This window comes from Rousettus aegyptiacus, unplaced genomic scaffold (assembly GCF_014176215.1).
Source record: "Rousettus aegyptiacus isolate mRouAeg1 unplaced genomic scaffold, mRouAeg1.p scaffold_m13_p_11, whole genome shotgun sequence".
Classification (NCBI taxonomy): domain Eukaryota; kingdom Metazoa; phylum Chordata; class Mammalia; order Chiroptera; family Pteropodidae; genus Rousettus; species Rousettus aegyptiacus.
This window is the reverse complement of record NW_023416286.1, coordinates 49,335,810-49,356,242: the sequence shown is the minus strand read 5'-3', so window position 1 is coordinate 49,356,242 and position 20,433 is coordinate 49,335,810.

Sequence of the window (20,433 nt, the reverse complement as noted above, 5' to 3'; positions counted from 1 at the left end):
GTCTGGGGCGAATGATGGGAACCCCCTTCCCGGTCCAATCCACCCAGGGCTTTCCCAGCTGTCTGTTTCCTTATCTCTGTGTGTGCCAATGTAGCCACTAGTCAAGGTCATAAAAGTTTACCTTAAAAGAGCATCTGTGAAAACCCATCGTAAGACTCCAACTGTTAATGGTTAGAAAACTGAGGAGTAGAGGAGACTACAGGAGGAGTGGTTTCTCCTATCGTTTTGTTTTGTTCACTTTTGCAAGAAACCATTTATGCTCTGTTAACATTTGAAAAGTAGACAGCTATCTCCATTTAAAACTTTGGAGTGAAAGTTTGACAGTGGCAGTTGCAATGACTGCTAGCAAAATCTCTCTTTCCTTTTTAATAGAGCAAACCTTTGAAATGTTTCTAAAATAGTCAATGTGTGGGATCTGGTATTTATTTTAGAGAAAATGCTGATGTGGAACTCTGCTTTGGTTTGAACACCTGTGGGTGATGCGTGCTGTGGCCACTGTGTGTCCTTATAAGTTCCCTGTAAGAAGGGAATAGGACCCATGGCCCACTTAAGTAGGCTCTCTGAGACTCAGGCCGGGCAGGGGTGTGAAGGCATCTTGTCCATTGCACATCTCACGGGTGGAAGGTTACTGTTAGACTGACCTTGCATCACTACTGCTTTCTCTGTTCAGAGATCTGCCATGCTTCCTATTTCCTACTCCACACAAGTTGGAACTCTGCCCACTATTATCTGCTCCCCACACACATACTTACCACCCTTTTTACAATTGCTTTCCCACCTCCTTTCCCTTTATGGCTCCATCCTGCTTTATTTTCTTGCCACTATCTAAAATTGTATTGCTTATTCATGTGTTTAACTGCGCAATCTTCCTCTCAAGAATGTAAGCTCCATCTGAGGAAGGGACTTTTTCTGTTTTCCTCAATACTATGCCTGGTGAAGAGTATCTGGCACATAATAATATTTGCTCAAGAAAGCTTTGAGTCAGGGAAGAATGGATGCGTTCACCACACTGGTGAGGCAAGAAGTGATGTCATACAAATACATCATGACCACCCATGCTCCACACCCTCACTCATAGAGTCTGCCTCACCTGAAAAGCCTCTACTCCCAAATCCCTATAGATGGCCCTAGAAACTTTAGCAGTCGCTCAAGCACCCCTCCTCAAAGCCCTCCCCCTCCGGTGGGCCTTTTCATGTTCTGTTCTCTGCATTTCCACCACCTTCTCAGCCCCTTCATGCAGTTTTGCCCCTGAGGATTAATAACTGGCTCATTTTATTCACCATTATCTCTTCTTGCAATTTAAAATTTCTCTAGGGACAGGGAGCATGTTTTAAGCTAATTCTATATCCCATCCAGCTCACTACACCTTTCTCAGCACACTCCATCATTCAATAAATATGAGACTGTAAGCCGGTGGGAGTGGGGTCTTCTGTTTTGTTCTCCGGTGTCTCCCAAATACCTAGAACTGGAATCTAGTCCATGCTCACATTTGAATGTATTTGTTGGTTAACTGAATGTTGTCTTCCACTTGAAAAACTGCTGCATTCAGAGAAGGGTTTGGAGGTGTTGGGACTGTCCAGCACCTAGACCAGTGCTCAGCATATAGAATTCACTCAGCAAGTTTGTTTAAAGAGTTTTTCTAATTGCACAGCACTTGAAAAAAAATCTAAATTTAGCCAAGAGTATGTCTCCAAATCAAATTTCCACTACTCCTAAAAAAAAAAAAAATGTCTTAAAGACTGTCAATAGCCTTATTCATATCAGGAAGCAGTATTGAGGAAGGAGGTAAGCTTAGGGTTAAGAGTCTGTTTAAACTAGCTACTTACATGCCAAGTACGATGTTTATTTTGCCTGGATTTAAACCACTGGCCTAACAGGGTAATCCTTTTTCCATTGCTAGATGAAATGTGCCCAAGGCCAAGAAAATTATGTAGTTTTTAAGAGATGCAAACTGAGCAATTCAGGGACTGTTTACAGTTGCAATAAAAGGAGTAGGAAAATGTGGTTGCTTCTCTCGGATTTTGCAAAGTAGCTTGGGCGCATTTCTAGGTACTTCATTGTAGAACAATTCTACCCTTTAAACCACTTTCTTCCCCCGCCCCCCACCCCCCAAAAAAATCCTGTTTATCTATCATGCGTGCATTCAGCAAAAAGGAATGGAAGCACTTAGTCCTGACCTAGGGATAGAACCAATAAAATAAACAACCAAAATAATACAGTGTCCTAGCTTGTGATTAAGTGTTAGATAGAGAAAAAGAGAGCAAAGAGGTAGATAGTGAACGAGGCCTGAGGGTGGATGTGGGAGGGGTGGGGAGGTCAGTTTTAAACTCTGTGTGTGTGTGTGTGTGTGTGTGTGTGTGTGTGTGTGTCGATAAGGAAGTTTCCACCAAGCATCAGAATGAGGTGAGGGGTTAAACATGCAGTTTTCTGGAGGAAGAAGAATTCAGGTAGAAAAAGCAGCTGAGTTTGAAGGCCCTGGGGCAGAAGCCTGCCCGGGGACTCTATGGGACACAGGGAGGTCAAATCACCGATCAAAAGAGGGAAGGCGAGCTGGATGAAGGGGGTGAGTGGAGTAGAGAAGGTCAGTATGGCCTGTGGGTTGTCTTCTGAACGCGATGAAAGGGTGCCAAAGGATTTTGAGCAAAGGAGAGACATGATCTGTCCTGACCAACATCACTTGCCTATTGTGTTAAGGTGGTCATGGCAGATGAAGGGACAGAGACAATGGTGGCTCGGATCCGTGTGACAACAGTGTTGAGAGTTATTAACATTTGGAATACATTTTGAAGATGAAAATCCAGGATTTGATGTGGATTGGATGCGAAATAAAAAGAGTAAGGAGAAAGAGAGAAGGAAAGGGAGGAGAAGGAAGGGTGGAAATAGAGAGGAGCCAAGGACCAACATCTGAGAAATGATGTACCACGTACACCTTCATCTTCTCTAGAGTAACAGCGGTTCATCTCCAAAGCAGGGCTTCCCAACCTCAGCACAAGCGACATTTTGGGCCGAATAATTCTCGGTCATGGTGGCTGTCCTGTGATTATTTAAAAGCAACCCTGGCTTCTACCTACCCCACCACCACCACCCCAAAGTAACAACCAATAGATGTCCCCAGACATTGCCAAATGTCCCTGGAGGCCAAAGTTGCCTTCGTTTAAGAAACATTGCTCCAGAATAATACCAGTACACTTTAAAATTTATCGTTAAATGTCTTAAAAGTGAACATCACTCAGTAGTTATTTTGAGACATGCTTTATGAGTATTTATAAATATCGTGGAAATCTCCTATTTCCACAAAATAGTAAAGAGCATTTATTAGTCGCCTACTACGTATTGGGTTCATTATACATATAATCTCCTGTGCTCATAGGATTGCTTAAAGTAGATTCCTGATAAGGGAAATCACAGCTAAATGTAACTTTGTCAGGGCCACACAGCTGACTTGTGGCACAGAGGATGTGTCTGATCTTAAAGTCCCTCCCTGTACTGTGCTATCTGGGCAATGACCCTAAGATTTATATTCATAAAATATTGATTCCCTTCTCTTTAGTTCACATCCACAACTACTTAAGAACAAAAATGATTTGTATATACAGTGATGTACTCTAAATCAAGGGTCCCCAATTCCCAGGCCGTGGACCGGTACTGGTCCGTGGGCTGTTAGGAACTGGGTTGCACAGCAGGAAGTGGCGACAAGCAAGTGAAGCTTCATCTGTATTTGCAGCCGCTCCCCAGCACTAGCATCGTCGCCTCAGCTCCACCTCAGATCATCAGGCATTAGATTCTCATAGGAGCACCGATCCTTGGTGCTGAAAAGGTTGGGGACCGTTGCTCTAAATGATCTACCAGTACCTGAATATGCTACCTGTCAATAGAATGGACAGAGCAGGTTGGGCTGTTATAGCCTTAAATGTAATGAGATATTTTTTCACTTGTCCAGGTCTTTCTTTAAATTAATCCCCTACTGGGGGAATTGCTGGGTCAAGCATATATGTATTGTGTCAGTTAAGACTACGTTCTCATTGAGAAGGACAAAAAGCCCCAAATAACTGAAGTTTAAGAAGGATAGGCATTCCTTTCTCTCACTAAAAAAGTTCTCTAAAAAGTAAAGCTTCTGGGCCTGGCCCGGCAGTCTTCTACAAAATCTTCAGGACTCTTTCCAGCTCACAGTTCTGCCAGCTGAGAGGTGACTCTCACTCTCCTGACCCTGGTTGTGGCTCCAGCCATCACACCCATGTTCTAAGCAGCAGGTGTGAGAAAGGGTGGATGAGGGATAAAGAGTTGACACTTTTGCTTACATCCCATTAGACAGAAGTTAATCACAAGCCATAACTAACTGCAAGGAAGGCAGGGAAATATAGTCTTTATCTGAGTCATCATATACCCTGATTAAAAAAAAAAAAATCTAATTATGAAAAGAAGTGGAGGAGGGTTACTGGGGTAGGGTGGGGGGGCAACTAGCAATTTCTGCCACCCACATTTAACAAATTCTATCAGTACTGTTCAAAATATTATTGCCAAAATACTATTATTTATTTAATTTTATACTTCCATTAATACTGAATTACACTCTTCTCTTCTCCCGGGTGGCAAATAAGTCTTGAATTATGTGCCAAATCTCATAAGCCCACTGGAATTCAGCAGACAGATGCGTTGATGGTAGTGATATCTGCAAGGGGCGTTGCAGCGATTAGCATTGTGTGTGCTGATCATTTATCCGGCCTGCGCAACACCCTCCCAACATTAGGTGACAAAGTTTAATCTTTACCAACATAGTGGGTGTAAATATATCTCATTTCCATTTGCATTTTTTGATCATCAGTAAGGTCAAAATCGTTTTTTTTTTTAAATCTATTGGTCATTAGTGGTTTTTGTGGTCGTCGATTGCCTGTTTATAACTTATGCACATTTTAAAATTAGAGTCTACTACAGGTTTGACATTCTTCAAAATAAAAAAAATTGAAGATCATATGTGTATCCTAGGTAAATAAATTTCAAACATATATAAATACAAAACAGGTAAATTATAAACACAAATTTCTATGATATATAACATATATGAAAGCACATATATATATATATATATTCATGTAACTATGTCAATGTTATTTGTGGTGATTTTTTTCACCACACAAGTATTTTTTATTTATATAACCAAATCTACCAACTTTTCTTGCATAGTTTTTGGCCATTTCATTGTCCATCATGATCCCCTCAATTTCCTGCTAATGGCCTGGTGTCAGTCGAGTGAAAGGAAAGAGCATGAGAACGACAAATCCAGATAGGCCATTTTTTAACTAAGCAACTCTGGGCAAGTGTTCCTAATTGTCCTGCACTTCGGTTTCCTCGTCTATTAAATGCAGACGACGCTGCCCCTCTCGGTGTTATTGCAGATATGTGACCCTTTACATGGGATGCGCACAGTAAAGTCAGTTCCCTTATTCCCTCCTGTGTGGGAGAGCACTTCCCCACCCACAATTCAACCACCATCCCTTCTGCCAGAACCACCCACACTAGATAGGATGAATCAGGCCCTTGGGAACACCGACCGACCTTACTCAAGCCTGAGCGGGAAAGAGTGGGTACTTACTGACTCTGTTTCACTTTTCAGTTTCAGACACCCAACCTCCTGCCCTGAGTTTCTGCTCTTCTTTCTTTTAGAATTTCCTTCATCCTCTTCCTTTCTACAAGTGGAGTTAATGATCTGAGGGCTGGAAGGCTCGCACTGCAACATTCCAGGATTGGGGAATCAGTGTCTCTGGGCATTTTACAGGACTGCTGGGTGAAACAAACTTACAGAAAGACTATTAGGCATAACATCTACACACACAGTGTGAGTAGGGGAGGGAAGACCTGGTTTAGAACATTTGAAAACTCCTTTCTCTGCTCAAAAAAGGCAAAACAAAATATCCAAACTTGTATAATGTAATAATACTGGCTGCTATTTCATATAAACAATCTGCCAAATCGCTTCTTCTTGCATTTTAGAATGTACTTTCACTTGATGCCACATTGATGCCTTCCATCAGCTCATGTCTCTATCATAAAAATTATCCTAAAACTTCAAAGCAAATTTAATGGAAATTTATATAAATGGAAACAAAATCTAGGCAAACTCTAAAAATGGTAGATTTTTTATAAAAAGAGAATCCTCTAAAATAAAAATATGTGGTGCCGTTCAGTACAGGAGGGAATATTACAGACCCCGTCTTCTGCATCATCTTTCCATCTTCTGCATAGTTCAGCAGCCCTCTATTTCATCTGCTAACACTAACCCTCAATCACACATGCTTCAGGGGCATCTTAGAGTTATTCCTGCCCAGGAATCACATAACTGGTCCAGGATCAGTGCTACAGCACCTTCCTTCACAGGATCTTCCAAGTTATCCCATTCTTTCTATCTCTAGTTTAGCTTGACCCAAATCTGGGTAATTCCATAGGTAAACTCCAAACTGTAGGCCATCTATTCTGTCCTAACACTGGTTCAAGTACGTCTATTCACCTTCCTCTGTCTCACAATGGACACTGGTCATTATGTTTCTTTCCCCAAGTTCCTTGGGGACAAGGAGGCTGACCTCTTTTTCTATATTTTGCTTAGGTTGCAATAGCAAGTACCACACACTGGGCAGCTTAAACAACAGAAGTGTCTTTCTTCACAGTTCTGGAGGCTGAAAGTCTGAAATCGAGGTAGGCCTGGTTCTGTTAGGTGTCTGTGGGTGATGCTGTTCTGTGGGAGGGAAACCTCATGGCCAGCTGCCCTATCTCTTGAGGGCAGCATTCCTTGTTTGGGTAGAAATTTAGATACAGAGACATGACATCTTCCTTCCTTTTGTGTAACAAATCTATATAATTGGCCTATGCTTCCTGACTGATCTTCACGTCTGGGGCCTTGTCACTGAGATTATGTGCCTCTGAGTGAGACTTTGAATAGGCTTCAAGAGACAAAAAAAAAAAAAAAAAGAAGCGTTCTGGGTGACACCGCTGCAGGGCAAGGTCTCTGTCAGTCATGTCTCAGCCTCTGCTTCAGCGTGGGTGTGGGTGTGGGTGATCCTGAGCTCAGCAGCAGCCCCGTTCTGCTACTGCTCTTTGGTCTTCAGGCACTGGCGGATAAGCCCCTTTTCTTTCTGAACTCATGGTTTCACCTGGGTGCTCCTAAACATAAGACACCTCGTCTGCTTTCCTTTAGGACGGAGTCCTTAGCATCTGGCCATTCCCTGCAGTTCTATTTAGTTCTTCGAATACATCTATAGAGATGGCTTTCCTCAGGCCGCGCCAGTGGTTTTCAAAACACCAAGAACCTTCATCCTTCACCGCAGTCTAATATTTAAGTATTTCTTTTAGCAGCTCAACTTCCTCTTGCAAAACAATGTGAACTTCCCAGTGCAGATAGAACAAGGAACTCGAATTGCTTTCGGTTTTTCAGTAATTGAGCAGATTTTGAAAGTTTTTAAAACATTGTACATGAAAGTTTTTTCTAAATTGTGCTAATCCATTTATTGTTAACCTCTTCCACCTCACTGTCAGCTTTCCAGGCACTGGAGAATGAATCCGATCATGTCTGACCAAAGAGAGGTACAGAGGGTTGTTGTTGTTGTTTTTTTTAAATCTCTGTGAAAACATGTTTTTCTGATTTTTTTATAGATATACCCACTTTAAAATATTCCTCTTCTCTCATCTTGTCCATTTCTTATTCCTTACTAATTCTTAGTTCGAATTTTCAGAGACAGGCAAGTTTAGAAACAGAGGCAGCTTTCCTCCTCTGGGCAACTGTCATTTCTGTCATTCTCTCCGCAATGCTCATTCACACTCATTGTGCCAGTTCCTCCTGAAAGTCTGTCCCGCCCCCCTCCCCCCACACCCCAAGCAACCTGAAACTGCTCGCATCCGCATCACCCTTGGCCAATCTAAGTCATTTCAGTCTTTCACCCCATTTGTGGCTTTTGACTCTGTTTTCTGTTTCCTTCTTTTTGAAAATCTGTAACTGTGGCCTTTCCCACCTCCTTACCACACATGACTTTACCTCCCCAGGAATCTACTTCTAATCACGTGCTTCCTTTTTATATAAACTTGCTCTACATGTGCTAAATATCTTATAAATCTTTATCTGAGCATTGAAACTTCTGTTACATATCATGTCGGCTGGATTTCTTTGGAATAGAACTTTGGCCCCATCGGAATCAAACCTAAATCCAGCCCAAAACGGACTTGTGAATATGGACCTTCTTAAAGACTCTGGACTTTCTAAAAAATAAATAAATAAATAAATAAACAATGAATGTAATGCTACTACAAACAGATTGTAACATTTTCTTGAGATTTTAAGCCAGTGCTATAATTCGAGCATTTAAGCAACCATTTAGTCTAATCTCAAGATTTCAGAGTTACGGTAAATTTCTCCAAATTGCATCATCATGAGGTTTGGAGACGTTACAGGGAAGAGATAATCAGGGGCTTATCCACTAGTGCCTGGAGACCAGTGGGTAGAGATGGGGCAGCAGACAGCTAGTTTCTTCGTACAATGTTGCCAACCCCTTGAAATTTGGACCGTTGAAAGGAAAAACTTTTCTACCAATTTAGGTTCAGTGGTTGGGGGCCTAAAAATTAGCAATAGACAGATTAACAGGAGAAAAGAAAGCAAGTTTTATTCCCACCAAATTGAGTGCATTTGGTTGAAGAGACCCCCTGAACAGCTGGATATAAGAGTTTGTCTACCAACTCAATAGAGGAAAAGTTAGGGGTGGGGGAGCAGAAAGGGCTTCTATGAGGCAATAAATGAGCTTTTAGGGGAACAAATGGGAGATATGACAGTTGCGAAATGTTCGTTTATGCACTTTCTCATTCTGTATGAGTGGGAGAGGGGATTTATGGTTGTGTCACTCTTGAAAGGTTCTGCTTTCAGATAAATAAATCTCTGCAAAGGCTTCTTTCTGCATCAGCTATATCTCAAATGTATTCAGTTTAAAATAATCTTTATACCAGCTCTTTGAGTCCAAGTGAGTCCCTATGAGACCAATAGAGACCTTGCGTTTGGCCAGAAGGACCTTTCTTCCTGGGTGAATCGTACAGGGAGCTAAACTCACCAGGGGCATTTGCTCAGGGCTCGTTGAATTGTTCTAAATAAGATCTCTATGTCAGCCAGAAAGGCCAGAGTTTCAAGCTTTTCCCCAGTAGGAAATAGGCAAAGATTCCTGCACTTCATTGTGTAATTTAGTTTTCATCTCCAAAGATTAAAGTTACATACTTGCTGTGGTCTAAATGCTTGTGTCCCCTCAAATTCATAATGTTGAAATTCTAACCCCCAGAATGATGGTATTAGAAAGTAAGACATTTGAGAGGAGATTTAGTCATTGGGGTGGAGCCCTCATGAATGGGATTAGTGCCCTTATAAAAGGTATCCTAGGAGGCCCCTGCCCCTTTTCTCAAGTGAGGACACACTCAGAAGGTGGCCATCTATGAACCAGGAACTGAACCAGATACTGAATCCTCCAGTGCACTGATCTACTTTCCATCCTCCAGAATGCCCAGTCTGTGGCATTCTCTTACTGCTGCCTGAACAGACTAAGATAACGCTTTTTTTTAGACTACCCTAGGTGAATAGATGTATTTTGCTTTCCCAAATGCTTCCTATAGTTTTTGACTGCAATATGAACAGATGGGAATCTGAAGACAGTACTATTCTCCTTGTGGAACACAGCAGAGCCAGGAGGAGCCCCAAAGTCACCTCCCTGTTGGCTGTCACCAAGAACTGGCCCGTCTTTAAAGAAAGGCATCATGCCATTAAAACTCCAGTTTATCATTTATGTTCAGCAATTCATCTACTGTGTGGCTCTGAAATATTTTCAAAAATTAGCTTATCAGATTTTCAGTCTTTCCCAGGCTGCCCTATTTACTCACTGTCCTCTCTTTCTTATTCATGTCAGTTCTTTATTTCTCTGGCTCTAACTGACCACTGGTAACCGTTTTGAATATTAGAGAACAGAACCAGAAAACCTCTTTCTAGACACTAATTATTTAGAACCATGTTTGAGAGCCAGCAAATAGAAATGCTCAGATCTGCAATCATATAGCTTTTTACTCTTTAGATGAGCCAGCTATTTTTATTGTGTCCCTGGACAACCACTCTTATAAGAGATTTGGTTTTGATGATTAAGGAACTAATTCATTCTTTAAGCTACCTGAGTAAATATTAACATGGGTCTCATGTTATTTAGCAGAAGCATCAAGAACTGTTCATAACCCAAAGTTAATTTTCAAAAATGACTAACCAATGAGCCAGGTCCTAGGTTTTTAGAAGTGGGCAATCTACATAGTTATGCTTAATTTTTAGAGCCTTATTTGTGTTTTCCTGTACTTATCACAATTTTTACAATGACTACATATTACTTTTGAGAAGAGCAAAAACAGATAAGTTAAACTTAATTCGAACCTGGAAAAATAAGATGAAAGTCTATGGGAAGCACCAAATGAAAAGTTTAAAATTTATTATTTCTGCTTTTGGTTGAAACGATATTTCCTCGTACTGTCAGTGTATTTACTGGCCTTTGGACACGGGAGAGATGAAGGAGAACTATGGTTAGCGAAGTGTATTTAATTTGGGATATTACAGTTCTAATATTCTGAAGTTGCGTAGTTAGTGAGACTTGGTCCAGCAATTGTACAACAATTCTCAACAACGATTGTTTGATAAGGATAAAAATATTAAACATATAAGTTGAACCATATTAAATTGACAGTACTTGAGCTTTTATAACCTAAAACATAGTGCTTTCATGTGGTTCAACCTGCAACTTAGTAAGCTCTATTTTCCTAGATGATGTTCATTGGGTTGGTTTAAATACATTATTTTCTCTCAGCCACAAAAATTAAAAACCAATGTTTACCCTTAGTCTATTTTCTCTTATCCTAACATTTTAACAAATTACAAGGGCCAGAGGTCCCACCTGGCTGCATTTTAGAGGAAGTTTCTTAAAAATACCAACCTGATTGTCCTACCCAGACCAACAAAGTGAAAATCTCTGTGGACCAGGGCTCGGGTACCAGGTTTTTTTTTTTTTTAAACAACAACAACAACAACAACAACAACAACAACAACAACTTTATTGAGGTATAGTTGACAGACAGCAAACTGTACATTTTTAAATTGAACAATTGGAGGTTGATAAATGCATTCATTCATGGTCCCTCACCACGATCGAGATAATGAACATATCTATCACCTCAAAAGTCTCCTTGTGCCCCTTTGTAATCTTTCCCTTCTGCTCCTCCCACCCTCCCCGGACCCAAGGAACCACTGATCTTCTATCACTATAGAATAGTCTGCATTCTCCAAAACTTTATATACATGAAATGATAAAGTGTATGTACATTTTTGTCTATGCTTCTTTCACTCAGCATAATTTCTACATATTGCCATATGTCTAAATAGTTTATTTCTTTCTATTGCTATGTAGTACTCCATTGCATGAATGTATCACAATTTATTTACTCACTTTCTGGATATTTAGGGTATTTCCACTCTTCAGCTATTACAAATAAAGCCTCCATGACCATTTATATACAAGTCTTAGTGTAGACAAAAGCTTTTGTTTCTCTTGGGTAAGAACCTACAAATTGAATGGCTAGATCTTATGGTAAGAATATTTTTAACTTCTTAAGAAACTTTCAGCTGCTTTTTCAGAGTGCTTGTTCCAATTACGTTCCCACCAGCGTGTGTGACAGTTCTAATTTTCCACATCCCTGCCAACATTTGGTATGTCGGTCTTTTTTTAGTCATTCTAGTAGGTATATAGTGGTATTTTGCTCTGGTTTTGATTTCCGTTTCCCTAAAGACTCATAATGTCGAGCATCTTTATGTGTTTATTTGCAATTTGTAGACCTTCTTTGATGAAATGGCCATCAAATCTTTGCACAGGTGGTAGTATTTTTAAAAAGGTCGGGTAATTCTAATGTGCAGCTGTGGTTGAAAGTCACAAGACTACCAAAACTCCACGAATTCTGGAGCTGAACTCCCTTGTCAGCTTCTTGTGCCCCCTACTGGTGGGGGGTGGTACCCTCTCATATTCAGATTTATGGAAAGGGCAAATTCTTATTCCAGAGTCCTGAGGACCCTTCTGGGGCTAACCTCAGCACAAATCCTTTGAGGGATTTAAATGCGAAAACGACCATCTCTTCCTCTTCTTCGTGAGACCCCTCCTGTGACGATGATGAAGTCCCTCATCATTTGCTATTTCCTGGGAATATTCCACCTAAATATTTTTAAGCTACTCTAGGGTGAGGATCCCAACTTTACAGCCCCTTTCCCCCAGATGGGTGTTTGGAGGGTACATACTCGGGATTGCTTCTGGGCTTGAATTCATGATGAACACAGCCTGCAGTCTCAGAACTGCCACAGGAATAGACACTGGATGTTTGGAACCCATTGAAGCAGAGCCAGCAGGTAGAAGGAAGAAGAGGGATGGTGGGGTCAGCTCCTCATTCTTGCCTCACCGGAAACGAGGAACTGGGCATGTAGCTGAGCTGCTCGTTATGGGTGGAGTTGTCGTCCCCCCCACCCCCCGCCCCCGCAACCGCTGAGATATATTGGAGTCCTAGCCCCAACCCTCCCTTACCTCAGGATACAACCTTATTTGGATATAGAGTCATTGCGGATGTAATGATTTGAGGTCTTATTAGGGTAAAGTGGGCCCCTGATCTAATAAAATGGCGGATGTTCTTATAAAAAGGAGGAATTTAGACAAGGAGATCAAAACTGAGAGGGGGAAGCCCATACGACAACGAAGGCAGAGATCAGAGTGACATGATCACAAGCCAAAGAATGCCAAGGAGTGCTGGCAACACTAGAAGCCAGAGGCGATAAGGAGCGCTTTTCCTCTACAAGTTTCAGAGGGAGCGCAGCCCTGCCAACACCTTGATTGCAGACTTTCAGCCTCCAGACTGTGAGAGAATAAATTTCTGTTGTTTCAAGTCACCAGCTTGTGGTACTTTGTTACAGCAGCCCACGGAAACCAGCTCACTGCCCAAGGACACACAGACGTGGCCCTCATCCCCAGTGACTCATCTCCTCCAGTCTCGCCTGCAGGCTTCCAATTAGTGAGACGCCAGAGTCCGTGTAGGTGAGTGCGCAGCCACTGAGAGTTTAGGGCAAAGTGGCTCCTTTCCGGCATGGTTTCTTTATTTCTCTTCTCCTTATAATAGCCTGATTGTTTTTAAAACTGTTTTAAATACATGGTTATGATTTAAAACATCAACCGTTATTTAACACAATACAAAGCAAAACACCAATGGGTGTGTTTCTGCATTTGGTTAAATGACAAGTGTTGCCTTCTTACTTAAAAAAAACCACATCATTGCTTCTAAATATTACTAAAAGCAAGATTTAAAGAAAATAAAGCTCAATATTGGGAAAAGAGAACTTTTCTCTAAAGAGTTCCAGTTTATCCAGTGGTTAGGAGCTTGTAGCTACACAGAGATCCATCGCAGAACACAGAGAGCAATATTTCATAGAAAATCCGGAGAGAGACAGAATGAGGCAGGACAGCCAGGTCCGACTGCAGCAATAGGAAAAGAAGCCAATGACATGCTTCTGGGCCTAAACAGAGTCTTCTCAGGGATCAGCAAAGGAAAGACCAACAAAAGAAAATTTCATTATGTATTCAGTTGTGTTCTAGAAGACTAAAGATACCAAGCTAAAATTAGAGGAGTGTGTGCCTGACCCTGATGTCCAGGAGGGACGTATCAGATCAAAGCTGTCTTTTTATGGACGTATCAGATATGTTTCTCTGTCTATTACGTAGAGCAGAAGCTCTGTATGCAAATATCTATGTTCCAGGTCTGTTTTTTTCACTTACACAAGTGTTAGTAATAGGACAGTATTTATCACACTTTCCTTAAGACTAGCCACCCTTGTGGTTGAAAGTAGCACCCTACCCCAAATCTCTGCTTGGCTCACTAATTTGGAGGCCCAGAATCCTTGAGCACTGTAGAAAGCAGCTGCTTAGAGAGCAAATGGAACACTTTCCCTGGTGAATCCTTATACTAACCCTTCAAAAGCAGCTGCAGAGCAAGTTCGTGTATAAAAGTGAAATCAACCAAAAAAGACAAATCGACCTGCAATACTGATCCATTGGCACAGCTTCTAAGACCTCCTTTTTCTCATGGATGAATATATTTTTTTATTATTTGTCTGAGATAGGTAAGCCCCAGAAAGATTAAAGAGTATAAATTAACTAGAGTGAGATAGGATAGGTCATCCTCAGATCGCAGCTCTGCCAATTTTTAGTGTCTGAGTCTCGTTTTCTTCAGTAATAACATGGTGTTATATTCTACCTTGCTTCCCCACAATTCAAAAAAAAAAAATAAGTTAAAGTCCTAAATTCTAGTACCTCAGATGTGACCTGATTTGGAAATAGGGTTGTTGCAATTGTAATTAGTGACGTTCAGATGAGGTCATACTGAATGAAGTGGGATCGACTCCTATTCCAACATGACTGTTGTACTTATAAGAACAGGCCATCTGAAGACACGGACACACACAGAGAGAATGCTCTGTCACAGTGAAGTCAGGGATTGGAGTGATGCAGCTACAAACCAAGAAATGCCAAAAATTCCCAGCAACCACAAGAAACTGGGAAGATGCAAGGAAGGATATTCCTAAAATTTCAGAGAGAGCGTGGACCAGCTAACACCTTAATTTCAAACTCTAGCCTCCAGATATAAGAACTGTGAGACGATCTCTGTTGTTTTTAGCCACCCAGTTTGTGGTACTTCATTACAGCAGCCCTGGGAAACTAACATACACGGGGATAATATCTAACTCAAAAAATAACTGTGGCCGAAGATGAGGGGGTATTCCATTAAGTACAACTAAAACCCTTGAGTATGATATATAAAAAGACATAAGAAGACCTGAAGGGTAAGAGAAGAAGGCAGACTGGCCAGTACAGCCACTTTAGAAACAATTTGGCAGTTTTGTTCAAACAGACAAATAAAAAAGCCATCTAAGTATGCACCTATCATACGACCCAGGAACTGTAATCTTGATCATTTGTCCCAGAGAAGTGAAGACTTATGTTCATATGATAACCTGCACATGAATGTTCATATCAGCTTTAGTTCTAGTAGCCCCAAACTAGAAGTTACCCAGACTTCCTTCAATGAGTGAATGGTTAAACAAATTCTGACACATCCATACCTTGGAATACTAATCAGCAATAAAAAGGAACAAACTATTGATATATGCAACAACCTGGCAGAATCTCTAGAGAATTATACTAAGTGAAAAATGTCAATCCCAAAGGTTACATACTGTAGGTTTCATTTATAGAATATTCTTTTAATGACAAAATCATAGCATTAGAGAACAGATCAGTGGCTGCCAGGTGTTAAGGAGCAGGTGTGGGTGAGAAAGAGGTAGGTGTGTCTATAAAAGAGCAACAGGGGGATGCTTGCGGTGATGGAATGTTCTACATTTGACTATATTGATATCAGTATATATGTTGTGATATCGTACTAGAGTCTTCTTGCAAGATGTTACCACAGGAGGAAACTAATTAAAGAGTATAGGAGATCTCTCTGTATTATTTCTTACAACTACATATGAATCTACAATTATCTCAAAATTAAAAGTTTAAGAAAATAATCATTGTGAGGAGAATAGAAAACAATATACGTAAAATCCTCAGCACAATGCCTCATGTGTAGTAGGGAATTTTAATGCTATAACTGAAAAGGTCATGGGCAAACCAAATAGCTGGTCATCTCCAGCATTGGTTAACTCAATATCATCAAAAACTCAGATTCTGTCAGGGTCCCAGAATGGTTTCCTCAGACTCACGTATCATGTACAGACTGGATTGTATCTCCTTATGTCTCTCTAAGAGCTGAGAACCCATTCCTGGAAAAGACTCCCTCACAATTTAGTGACCAGGATTACATCATTCATGCATAAAAATCATCAAGGGAGATGGGACCACAGTGTTTATTAAATCAGCTTGATTAACCTCCAGCCCCGGGGAGAAAGCCAACCTTCTTGAGTCAAGTGCATAATTACATATATGCCAACCAGAAAAGAGGAGGAGATTGTTCTGTTCGGTTTGCCAACACTGTCTGTTCTCCCTCCATTCCCAGTACTCCCACAGCCTATCACCCATGGCACTGAGCACCCTATGTGTTCCGTAAGCCCACCAGATCTATGTAAGTCAAGGCCAGGAATCTGGCAGATGCCCCCTGCATATAAAGAATCAATATATTTTTGTTGAAGTGAATTAAGTAGCTTTTAACATATTTATTCTGCATCTGAAAAATCTAATTAAATCTATACACATAACCACATCATGATGATCCAGACTAGAAACTTTATCAGGCACCAAGCCTACCTAGAATGTCTCTTAATTTCCAAAGAAACAAAGCTGCAAATACTTTTTGCTCTACCGAGCACTCCTACATCAAATTTATTTCTTGAACTTTTCAATTGCTACTTTCGCTGTAACAGAACATAAATGCGAATGTTAGACATCCCCTCTCAGCAATGCCTAAAGATATTACCTCTGCCAGGAAGAAAAGATTTAGCAGAAACAATGGTGAATCACGAATACAGAAAGGTTTGTGTTCCTCTCATTACCAAGATATAATTCCGTAATTGTCTTTTATTTCTAACATATCTTCAGCAGAAGTTCTGCTTGAATAAAATTTTAAGGATCAGACCTAACTACAGAACCATCTGATAACAACTCTTAGTTCTGGGCTAATATGCAGAGTTTTAGAACCAATTGTCATCCAAAGTTGCTCATATGTGAACATTTCAAAATACAGTCATTCTAGGGACAGTAGAGGACAACTCAGGTAAATATTAAAGTAAACTAAAAAGCAACATCTCAGAATTTGAAATGTGGCCTGGAGTATTGGGTGAAGTGGATGATACAGCAAGCACACTGAAAATTCTGTTGCTCAAAGCTAACATAATATTTTCCATTTGTTTAGATTTTTAACATTCTATAGCACTACTGCCTAGGGTGATAGACACTAACTACATATACCTATTTAAATTTAAATTAAATGAAACTTAAAATTCAGCCCCTCAGTTGCACTAGCTTAGCCACATTTCATGTACTCAATAAACACATGTGGCTAGGGTCTACCGTATTAGATAGCAGAGAGAGAACATTGGCATCACTACAGAAAGTTCTAGTAGACAGCACTGCTGACGTCTCAGTTTCCACATATATTTCTCAATTGAAGGGAATCCGAATATGCCATTTCCAAATATGTCATAAAGATTCCAACTTTGGCATAAAGATTATTTTGCACCGAAAGCAAGTAAGAAACAGCAGACAGAGGAATAGCTTTGTCTAACAGCAGGAAATGAATTTCCCTTATGAAGACGTCTTCCTCTCTCACACCAGGATGGGATGGATAATGTTTGTTACTAGAGATGGAGATGATGCCAAGATTCATCTGCATAAACTAAACCTTACTGAATAATCCTTAACTTCTATTAGTTTCCCCATATATTTAACTTCCTACAATTTACCACCCTTAGAATCCAAAGCCTCATTACCTTTGCCTTGTCACTTCTCCACAATTTATTACCTTTTCTTAAAATGGTATATGAGACCCCCCAAATCCCAACTGAACATCTTCTTTTGGTCTTCGTTTATTTTCTATGAAGGCTTCTAGTTTTTAGAAAAAATTTAAAATATTAAGGAATATAATTTGTATGCCTTTTCTCCTGTTAATTTGTGTTTTGTCAGTCTAATTCAGGCCCCTATCCTAGAAGGGCAGAGGAAATTTTTTTTCCTCTCTTAACAATCCAACAAGAATAACTGAGAAATATGGACTAATCTAGGCAAGAGGCTGAACTCCTAAGGTTGATGGAGTCTGTTTTAGGTACAGAGGATATCCATGGAAGCAAGTCACCTGGCTTCTAATCAGATGACATCACCTGGCCATCCTTCTAGGGGGTTTCTCTAATTTTATTTTGGAAAGAAAAAATAAAAAATAAATAAAATTTTTTATTTTGGAGAAAAACTTTAATTTCAAACATATATGAGAGCCATTTGTCTTATCATTTGGGACCTGCTCTACATAAATTCTAGATTATTGACAATTCTCAAAATTATTGTTCCTCTTAGAGGACTTTAAAACAAGACATAAAAGTCACAAATCAAACAAATGGTAAAATATAAGGAAATGTATCACTAAATCAAATACATGCTTCTAGAACTGACAGAAATGTTAAATTTTCTGATCCAAATATTTGAATTTTTGGTGATGAACTCTACAACCCAAAAAGTTTAGGTGCCGCTTCCAAATTCTCAAAGCTATTGCTGGGGAATTAGAATTCTCATATCAGATTTAACCTAGTGTTTTTTCTTCCAGGTTATGAATATATAAAACATTTTTATTGAAAATATGGGCCTTCTAAAGTCTTTAAGATTAGAGCTATCAAGAAGAACCTATCACTTCTTTTATTGGTGGTTGATACAGAGGAGTGCACATGCACACACATGCACACATACACACACATATGGCTAGATATTTTACTTCCTCTGAGCCTAACTTCCTGAACAGAGATCAATAAGGTGAATTCCATAATCTTGTATTCAGTTCCATATGGTTTCTTTCAGCAATTGCAAGGAGAAAGGATGGAGAAATATGCTCTTGAATTTTATGTAGGAGGAAATGAATAAGAATACTCAATACAGTGCCATCTGCAAATGTGACAAATGTAGGAAGTGCTTTAATCATTTGATATCTTGATAAAGATTTTGTTCCCTGGCCCCATCAAACGAACATAAGAGGTGGTGGTGAAATTACTTGGTGAAGTTCAACATTAATCCACGGCCTCTTCCACAGTCATCGCTGCAACTCTCCTGCTGATGCTGCAACAGCTGATTAAGAAGACAAGTGTTCTACCCAAAGCCAGGAGGTCAATAACAGCATCACCATTCTAATTATTTTGTTTTTAAGAAAGACGTTGAATCATAGCGATCATTTAGAAAATTGATGATCATAACAATAGATACCTTTGTGCTTCTGCATTTTAAATAAGCCCCCAGAAAAACTAAATCTACCTGAACCTGACTGTTTTTGCTGGCCTGGAAGTAAAATTTTGCTGATCCTGGAAACAAATTTTATTTTTCCTCTGGCTGTATCCTTTAATCATATTCCTCTTCATTAAGAAGATAAAAATAATAGATGTCACAAGGAATAGTTCTCAAATTGAAGGACCCATTAACCAATGGCATAAGCAGCTGCTCCCACTGAGGTAATTAGGAATGCAAATTAGTTGTCAGCATTATGTTACTTCTAGTTTCTTCAAGCTTAATTGAAATGTTTTTCCAGCTTTAACTATTTTTCAGATTTTGTGGGTAAAAAACATATTTCTAGGTCTTCTATAATATTATCCAATGTGTTATTTCACCTTCAGAACAATAAAAGATCTAAGTTCCAATTGATCTTTCTTGGATCTATTTCCTAGACTCGTTTGATGAGGACAGCAGTCTACAGGCCAAGAGCACAGGGGAGGACAGCATGGAAAGGTAGTGGTCACCTCTCAACGTTGCCAGAGAGATAAGCCAAATACGTTTAATTTCACAGGTGATGTAAAAGAAATAAAATGTGCGCATACATTTCAGACTGGTTACCTTTCCCTCCCTGTCATTTTGGCTTCGAAAGACAAATCATACTAATACAATGACGCAGATCAGTGTCCAGTGAGCTCCACATACTCTCTCTTTTTTCCACCATAATGCTACAAGATGGGTAGTGCCCACTCTCATGCTTCACACCTTCAAAGCTGAGTAAGGAAGATTCAGAGTTTACACTTATCTTCCTCCTCCTCAAAATCTGAGGGGAGGGTCACACATGAAAGAAATCATATTCTGCATTCTATATCACAATATCACAAGAATCAGAAGTGGCTCTGAAGCTGGGGACCCTAGATGACCCACCGAAAAAATATATTTAAATGTTTGCATTTAAAATATTAGAAAGGGTAATGTAATACATTAATAAAATTAAAATTAATGAATTCATACTGCTAATAACCTTATGACTAAATAAAACAAAAATTCTGAATAAAGCTTCATGAATTTTTACCGAATAAACTAAAATTTCAGAAGTTCATATTGGTAATACATAAACGATCTGGTGGACACCACCTTAACCAAGTGATTGAAATTAGTGAAGTTATTGGCACCAAAAAATGGGGAAAACTGTCACTACTTATATAGTTGATCCCAAATAATTTCAAAAATATCTGCTAGAATAAGTGAATTTAGCATGGTCAAAGGACTCAATGTCAAGATATAAAAATCAATTGTATTTCCATATATTAGCAATACATTGAAAATTAAAAATAATAGCATCACAAGCAGGATGTGTTGATTGAAATGTTCTAGATCATGAATGTGGTGGTTACGTGATTGATTGTTA